General features: G+C 35.5%; 1 long non-coding RNA gene across 1 annotated transcript; it reads left to right on the forward strand.

The window, feature by feature from the left end:
• Positions 1-5,078: 5,078 nt before the first annotated feature.
• On the forward strand, positions 5,079-6,870 carry LOC131029571 (uncharacterized). Its single transcript, XR_009102795.1, has 3 exons — positions 5,079-5,867; positions 6,013-6,054; positions 6,194-6,870. It is a non-coding gene; the product is annotated as an uncharacterized LOC131029571 (long non-coding RNA).
• Positions 6,871-9,557: the final 2,687 nt, after the last annotated feature.

Genomic DNA, 9,557 nt, shown 5'->3' on the forward strand with positions numbered 1-9,557 from the left:
TAACATATGAAAGTAATCATTTTAAACCATAGATTATTAATCATTAATTACCACACATTTGTCACTTCTAACATTTAACATCCATTTTAATACCCCAATATCAAATCTTGCTAAGTTAATAATCCTAACATACAAGATTATCCATACATCTCTAAAGTATATACATTATCTGCTTCAAATAAAAGATCATGATATACTAATTACATGAATAATATCCAGATTACATTTTACAAGGATATCTCAAGAACATATAAAATAGATGACATCTACTCCAAGAATCCATAGCACAAGAGCTGAAAAGACTTATACAATCCTCAATCATGCACATGAACATCCAACGAGAAATCCCAATGGAAGAAGGCATCAAACCACCCGACCATGTGGAACCAAAAAGGTCCAACCCCCATGCTCCAGAGAATGACATAAGGTCTCACACACACTCTAGACTTACATTGACACCTATACAACCAAGGGAAGAAAACAAATTCAATGACAACAACACACTTAAAGACTCTATAGCAACATAAGACATAGGTTTAACCATAAGACACAAACACATCAGAGGATTCACACAACACAACTTATTGAGGTTCTAGGATCACATAGGGGAAAGTTCCATCATATGCCATCAACAAGGGTTTTTCATAGTCTCTCTCTATACCCCGATGCCCAAGTGACACCCATGCGGAACCAACTCATCCTTTCATGAAGACAAGGAAGAACGGTCATGTCATCAGGCCTTCTCAATTTCATCCCGAGCCTAAACTAGCACTCTAGGCCATGAGTGGGGCACACAATTATTTTGTTAATGTACAAACTACCCAAACCCCTAAATTAATTAATTAATATTATCACTGGATTAAGGAAAACTTCCAATGAGATTCCATGGCAGCCACTTAGGGACCCGACACCCACTTGGAAGCCACTCCCCCTAATATGATCCTAAAATCTAAGGACTAAGCATAAATCCAAAACATATAACGAACTCATAAAATCCACATGAAACTTTATTACATAGGTTATGTATCAAAATTTGAACCACATTAGCCAATCTGATCCATAACACATTCTTTCAACCAAATAGGTCTCATGCAACATCAAAAACGCAAGTCTGATAATCCAAGATACATGCATACATAAGGAAGATAAAATAACACATAGGTCCCTCAAATTCAATCAATCATCTTCTAGAAAAGCTACCACATAACATAATAGACACTCAAACAAGCCTCTAATTTGTCGCAAACTAACAAGAAACTCAAAAACTAAACCAGAAATACAAAATTGTGAAATAACACTTTTGCTAAATTTGTTAACACATTTACAACTTATACTAGCGCTTTTACAAATTCTTTTAGCACTTTTACAACTTCTTCTAGTGCATTCGCGACACAAAATGGCACATTTACAATATAGAATGACACATACACTAAACAGATTAGCACATGTGTAAATTATTCTAACGCATATGTTACATAGACTAATGCATATGAAATAGAGACAAGATCACAACATGGAAACACTTTAAAACCCACTAACAAAGTCCAAAATGACTCAAGACACAAAAACCGACACCTAACCAGTTGAAAAGAGGGTGTCATCCACCTAGAAACATGATTTGACTATCATAAAAAGATAATCTCAATCCACAAGACAACATGCAACAAATACATTCTCTAAAAGAAATGAAACCCAAACACTCATCACATTCAATCAACAAGAGTATAAAAATAAAGACATGGAATTTCCAGAATAACTAAGACATCGTTTAAACATATAGCAAACACTCTTAATCCATATTGAAGCAAAATACACAGATTAAAAAAAATGAATAGAAAAACCACCAACCTAGGCAAGGAAGAATTGAAGAAAAGAGTTGAGTGGTAAGACGTTCCACATGTACAGACCTTCACACGACGACCAACTCACAACAAGATCAACTTCCTTCAATGCAAACACAACTACAAAACAATCTGAACAACTCCCCAAAACCACGCTCAAGCATGCACAAGAAATCTTGACCCGAATCAAAGAACAACCTTTGAATCCAAGAATACAAATCTTCAACACAATGTGGAGACCCTCAAAGTATCATTCCTCAAACTTTGATTTCTTTGAAAAAATGCACACCCAAAACTATCTTCATGAAAAATGTTCTAAAAACCACACCCTCCAAAACCAAAAATCCTTCATAAATCAAATACCACCCTTTCCTAAAACACTAAGGACACCAAAGTATCAACTTCCCATGTGAGCATAAAAATCACTCCACATCCACACGAAGAAAAGGACAAAAAATAATAATTACCAAAATACATCTCCAAAATATCCAATAAATATAAAATGAACAATTAAATTCATAAATAAACATAAATAATTAAATAATTGGTCTCAGGTTCGACTTCGAGGCTCGAGTTCGCTCGATGCATGTGACTTGCGAGCAGTTGTGTATGTCCCTAGAGGACTAGTCTCACCTCAGCTCGCCCCTTCCTAACCCCAACTTGGCAGTAAGTAAGTCCAAGGTAAGGTGGGTTGGGCGTTGGGCTGGGTTGCGGGGATACTTATAGAGAAAAAAAATGTAATTCTATAAAATAATATTTATATAATATAATAAAACTTGTAATAAATATGTATGTAAACATAACATTATTTATTATTTACGCAAGGTGCTATGTATAATAACGTATTAATTAACCATCTCAACCTAAAAACATAAAAACCAATAATTAAATTATATACATCACACCCAACCACAAAATTTAAATAAAATACAACATACTTACACTACATAACATCTAACAAGGCGACTCTAGCTAAAAACACTAGAATTGACAAGACATTGACTAGATTTAGAGTGTGATAAGACCTTATGTCACCTTCAATCAACTACCATTGGGATAAGAGGCACACTCAAACTTGCGAAACCAAGTGGAGTTGATGCCTAGTACCTGCATCCTGCAAAATGCCAAATGTCTATGCACAACATACATATAAATATAAAGTAACAAACAGGTGAAAGAGAATCACAACATCACACCTTGCTTGAATAATGAGTGATGTGACATCGTCCCTTTCATGCTCACAATAACAATGCAGTCATGGCAACCACATAACATCATCAATAACATCATCATATATAATATAAGTAGGGTTAGCACATGACACAACTGTTGGCAAAATGGTCAGCGCTCCCCTCGGGATTCGTGACAAGGGACTAACCGGCTCCCGTGCGATCCATATCTCTACAGTTTGTATCGAGCGTTGACAGATCAGTCTTTTGACGCAACGGCAAACTGGACCAATAAATGGTATCAAAGTGTTGGGTCATAGGTTTGAATCCCCTAGGGTAATGTTGAGGAGGAAATTGTTGGCAAAATGGTCAGTGCTCCCCTTGGGATTCGTGACAAGGGACTAACCACCTCCTGTGTGATCCATATCTCTACAGTTTGTATCGGGCGTTGACAGATTGTTCTTTTGATGCAACGACAAACTGGGCGAACAACAACAACATCATAAATAAATATAGGCCACAACATCATTATAATGAGTAAACATCAATTGCCAAACGTAAATCCTAACATCATCATAGTCCTGAGTATATCATCATCCACATAGAAACATAATATATCAACTGTCAACATGAAGTATCTAACATCAAACTAGAAACATCAGAAACATAAACAATGCCATAAGTATCTATCAAGAGCATCATAAAACAGTGTGTCATAGAAGGGCACTACACTTGGTTGCTTAGAAAAAAAAAGAGTTGAGGGTTGTTCATGCTACTCAAGATCCATAAGATCCCTTTGGAAATGATCAACCTCATTATCAATTTGTGTATTTATATCGATTAAATTTGGCTCTTGTCTAGATGGTGGATCTATAACCAAAATAAGATTCTATGGGAGCTTGTTGCGCCTAGTTTTAATTGTAATATATGGCCTTTATATTCTCCCCTTGTGGTTTTATCAAAGGTTGTAAATTAATGGATTGGGTAAGAATTACGGTTATGCTTTGGCTTCCCTCCATTTAAGTTAGTGTCTGTGTATGCATACCTATTTGTGATAGGTGCCATAAGATCCATGAGAGAGATACACTAATCAAATGAAGGAGGGATAGCTTGATTAGAGGGACTTTATCCCTATTGCACTATTGGTCTTGACATATTCAAGGGTATCATAGGTACCGCAAAATAAATGAGATAATAAAGAAAAGAGATATAGGATGACATGAAAAAAAGGGAAAGATATGTGATGTTACAAGTGACTTGTCTTCAAAGTGAATGAGATGGAATAAGGTCAACATGTGTATTGTAACCTTTTTGATAGAACACATTAATTTTCCCCTACTCTTCTAGAAAAATCTAGCCAATTAATAGAGAATCTAGTGGATTACTCTCTTTGTGTGGAAGGAGAATCCAATGGATCCAATTATATCAATATGTGAAGTGTGGGTCATTTGATTGGTTTACTCACTTCATGAGGGATGAGTATCCAATGGTAGACTATGGTAGACTATGGATCATTTGATTGGTTTACTTGTTAGAAAGGTAATTCTTGGGGTGTGAGTGTGTCCTCTTGTAGATCTAAAGTGGGGATTCCATGTGATTCTAATATGATCAAGCAAGTCATTTTCCCTAATCCTATTAAAGTAGTTAGTTGCAAAGTGGAAAAAATTATTTATCCTTCAATCATCTAGTTCAATAAGTTTCTCTAAGAGAGAAATTTATATTTTATGCAATTCTTCTCTTATGCAACTTCTCTTGTTGGCTTCTTGGATTTTCCTAAGAATATCTATTTGTTCTTGATTTTTTTGTTTAATTGGATTCCCTTGTATGGGAAAGTTTTCTTTGATTTCTTCTAAAACTACCTTTGTCTAGTTTTCTTTAATTTCAAGATACATTGATCATAAAATACATGATGGGGAATAGAGAACTCAAGAGATTCATTTTAGTGTACTTGTGCATTTGGCTTCATTTGAAATTGAATTGTTGAGATTGTTTGTTGGATATTTAATAGATCTAATATTTGGCTTTGTAAAGCCGTTTATAGAATACATTCACTATCCTCACTAATACATTAATTTTTTTGTCCTTTGCATTTTGTTTCACATTTGTTGTTTCCACTTGCCTAATGCTCCTTGGCATTCTCACATGGTATAGAACCTAGCCTTGTGTAATGGAAATGCAGATAATCTTGAGAGTAATTTCATTACAAAGATTTAAAGGGAGAGCTGCAAATTCCAGCTGAAGATTTGAAAATTTGACATGGTTTGTGCAAAATCAGCATACATTTGCAATCGATTGGTGAAATACGATCGATATTTGCAAGTTCTCTTATATTCCTAAGAAATATTTGCGAGATCCATTGAATTTATTTTTGAAATATTTACAGATTTGTTGAGATATTGAGAGAGTTTGCAGTTACATTGAAATTTTGAGAAAATTTGTGAAATTTTTTTGAATCTTGAGGCATAAATTTATAGAAAATCTGTAGATATTTGCATTATTTGATTAGTTCTGCAATCTTTGCACAAAATGTCTGGATCTTGCCTATTTTATGCAATGAAATGCTCAGTTTCATCTAGTCTGCTAATCGACTAATTTGTTTTTTGCTATCTTTGACCTCAAATTTGAGAAATCTCTTGGCATCGACCTGTACATGCCTGGTTATTTGGCGTCGACAACAAGATTTGTTGAAAATCAGCTTCTTTTTCTGCAAATCGATTCAAATCTGCAGTAGTTGGGCCGATCCTTTGGCAAATCGACCTCTATTTTTTGGTGGTTTCTGTCTACATTTGCTGAGTCGACTGTGCATCTACTTTTCGGGCGATATTTTTTTGCATTTAATTCAAATTTGCTTTGCAATGTAAGGATTGTCCCTTTCGAGCAGGAATTTGTCTTTGAAGTGTTTTCGAATATATCAAATCGACTCGTCAAACTCAGCCTATGTTTTGAATTGCAGTAAAAATGTATTTGAATCTGCTTATTTTTTTATTGGCATTTTTTTCTAGAGTCGACGCTTCATTGCGAAGACCTGCGCACTGGCCAGCATTGTAACCTCTTGGCATTCTTTTTGTCCTTTTTAACTGGCTCAAATTTGTTGTCAGTTGGCTCCAAATAGTTTATGAATTCGCATTGTTTTCTTGTTCGATCAATTTTTTAATTCATTTCCCAACTGGCGTCCATTTCCAGCGGAGATTTGGTTTTTGGTGTAGGAGTGTGATTTTTTAGTGGGCTGGCTGTGTCTCTCTGTTGTGGCGCGGGCTCCTTGCACAGCGACTTCTGAGCGCCAAACACTTTGTCGAAGACTTTGCCAGAGACTTTGGCAGGATTTGGTTTAAAATCTGTCTTTGAATTCTGGCATGAACGAATTGTGGAAGAGGCGTGAATGAGAATAAAGGCGCCAAATGCATTGAAAGCGGCAGCTTAAAGTTTGGCATCAAAAGAAGCAAATTAAAACTTGAAATCGACCCTTCAAAACCATATTTGGTCGACTTGCTGCCTGGGTCTATTGCTTCAGCCTTCAATGCCTTCAAACTGTGTAGGCAAGAATTCTGTGAGGTAAAGAGTATTTTGTGTAGCATCATTTCAATTTCAACTGCGCGGCATTTCAAGCTACATTTGAAGACTTTAAAATTGTCTTGGGCGGCCAGTGACTCAAAGTCAAATAAATTTGCAGCAGAAAATTGCCTTGGGTGGCTAGTGACATCCAAGCCGACCTCGAATAGTCGCTTCTACCGTTCCAAATTGGACTGCATTGAATTGGCATTTGATTTTGAGAGGGAATATGAATTTAAAATTGGAACCTACTTTGCCTTTGTCTTTGCTTGTGACGGCTGTCAAATTAAATCACAAGTTTATCAGCATTATTCACTGTGTAGTGTAAAATGGCGATGTCACTATTCTCCTCTCTTTTCCCCTCAATCTTGCAAACACAATCTTTGTAGTTTTTGTTACTTTTGCAAAAGGCTGGTTTTTTTAAATGTAATGCAATTTAGGCATAAAAACAAAAATTTGTAGTTGGTATAACTTTTGCTCAATACTTATAAATTAAGTGTTGTTTTCTTTAAAAGTATTTGTTTTTTGAGTTTATTATGTCGGAGTCAATTTTGCATTATGTTTATAGAGTGTATTTTTCGCTCTCTTGCCTATGTATTATTGTTATCATCAAATAATACATCCATGTCAAGTTGAGAAAAACTCAGCTTACTAGTGAAACATTGGATGACCTCTCAAAGTCTGGGCTTTGAAAGCTAGAGGTCAACCTCCAAAGAGGGTTGGTTCCCTGGTTACCATCACCTAAAAATACTTCTTGGCAGGGAAAAGGGAAGAAACGCTTGAAAATGAAATCTACTCTACTGGAGTGATGCACCAAATTAGTTTTCAGACCTATACATTTTGTTTAACACATACAATGATCAATACACAAGCTAATCCTTACACAACTTAAGTTTAACTGTTTAACATACTCACACATCAGCACTTCATAGGAAAGTTGGAGTCTTTTTAGTCCTAGAAGGAAAAAACAGACTTTCCACAACTAAAAAGTTGTCCAAACTTATGACATAACCTACAACTTATATAAGATATGTTTACCTCTGTCTAAGGTGATGAAGGAATGAAACATAATTAAAAGAATTTGCACGAAATCGCAAAGAAATACATCCAACATTCATGACTACACACAAAAAGCAGGTTAGAGAAAGTAAACGCTTGCTTTATTAATCAAAAGATGCTTACAATAGTTGTACATATCTGAAAATGAGTTACAATATAGAAAATAGACAAGAAAGAACCTTGCTTCATATTACAATCTTGTCTAAACAACAAGAATTAACTAAAATAAGCCTAAGGCTGAATTTTAATGCACAACAGCCCGCTACAATTATAAAAAGTGTGTTGAGGAAAAAATGACAAGAACTAACCAAAATGAGCCTAGGGCTGAATTTTATAATGTGCAACAGCCTGCTACAATTATGAAAAGTGTGTTGAGACATGGGTTAGATGTATTATACTTGGTCAAACTCCTAGGCATCCAACTGTGTTTGCCCAATTTTTGAGGCCTAAAAAGTGCTCCAAAAAGATGAAATGATGCACAAAAATATTTTACATTGACCCATGTGCTGATGAAGTTGCTTAATTTACTCCTAAATACTTGCTATTGCCTTGAACAAAGCTCAAAACTGTCCCTTAAAGCCTCTCAACCAACTGATAAAGTTACCAACTTCCCCTAGATTCCCTCCTTGATTATTAAAGTTCAGTGAAGTTGGTAATAGGGCATTTGTTATGTACTTTACTTTGAGTTGAAAAGGTCTTGGGTAGGATGAAAATCAAAATGACCAATAAAATCCTTCAAAATTGCTTCAATATGAGTTATTAAAGCTCCAAACTGTTGCTCACATGTGTACATATCCATAGAAGACCTTTGTACATGTCAAAATTACTCATAGGAAGCATAAAACTGTCCTTTTCCTTGAACTTTACGACTCTATTTATGATTATTTCATGACTGTTTATGACTGCTCCTTGTCTCAAACAACATCCTAACTTGATCACCTTTGTCTTTTGACAATAACTCCATGTTTTCATGTGGCTGCTTATCAACATTTTTGTTTAAATTAAGCACCCAGAGTGTTCCCATGTAAAATTTTAATTAGGCAAAAAGAATAAATTGAAATCTTCCCCTATTTTAGTGGAGCAACAGCTGCTTAAAAATTGAAAATAAGATTCACAAACAATAGAAATTGAAAAGAATAATAATCTATTTGATATGACATTGTTTGCTGTGGATTGTCCTTGTACTATCATTGCATACCTCTTTAGGATGAACTCCAAGCTAAAATGCTGGAAATTGATGAGGCACGTGGGTATAAGTTGTCTCAAACTTCTGGACTCTCCCTTTTAACATGAATTGGCCATTTATCTCTCCTTTGTTCTGTAGCATGCTTACTTTTCCCTCCTTCCTCTGAAGCGCGGTGGAAGTCCCCTCTTTACTTTTTGCAATGTGGATCAAAGATTAAATAAAATTTTAAAACGTGCCAAACTCCCTCCATGATTATTGCAATGTGTGTGACTTTTGGGTGACCAAGTATGCTCACCCGCCAAAACCAATAGATGACTCTACCAAAACCCCTTTCATCATGCCATAAAACCATGTCCGGTGGTTGCAACGTGTCTCTTTCCTTCCTTCAATGTCAGCTTAAATTAGTTCACCATCTGCTATGTCTTTGTTCCATGAAAGAGGCTCTCTTTCAACAAGAAAACCCGACCCTTCACATGTTGAATGGATTGAAAGCTTTGAGTATGAAAACAAAACCAGTTTTCGTGTTTGCAAACGGTAAAGAGAGATTAATATCTCATTTCACTCCTGCAAAATAACAATAATGGGTAGCAATTACATTTATAACGTGTGTCTGGGTTTCACACTGAAAAATGGTGTTATAAAATGTGTGTTATTGATTTTTACAAAAAATCACATCTGTTGTTTGCACGATCAACGGTGTGTAATGTTCGTGTTACTGACATTCCATGATACAATAGTGTCATTTTGGAGCCA

Source organism: Cryptomeria japonica, chromosome 3 (assembly GCF_030272615.1).
Source record: "Cryptomeria japonica chromosome 3, Sugi_1.0, whole genome shotgun sequence".
Classification (NCBI taxonomy): domain Eukaryota; kingdom Viridiplantae; phylum Streptophyta; class Pinopsida; order Cupressales; family Cupressaceae; genus Cryptomeria; species Cryptomeria japonica.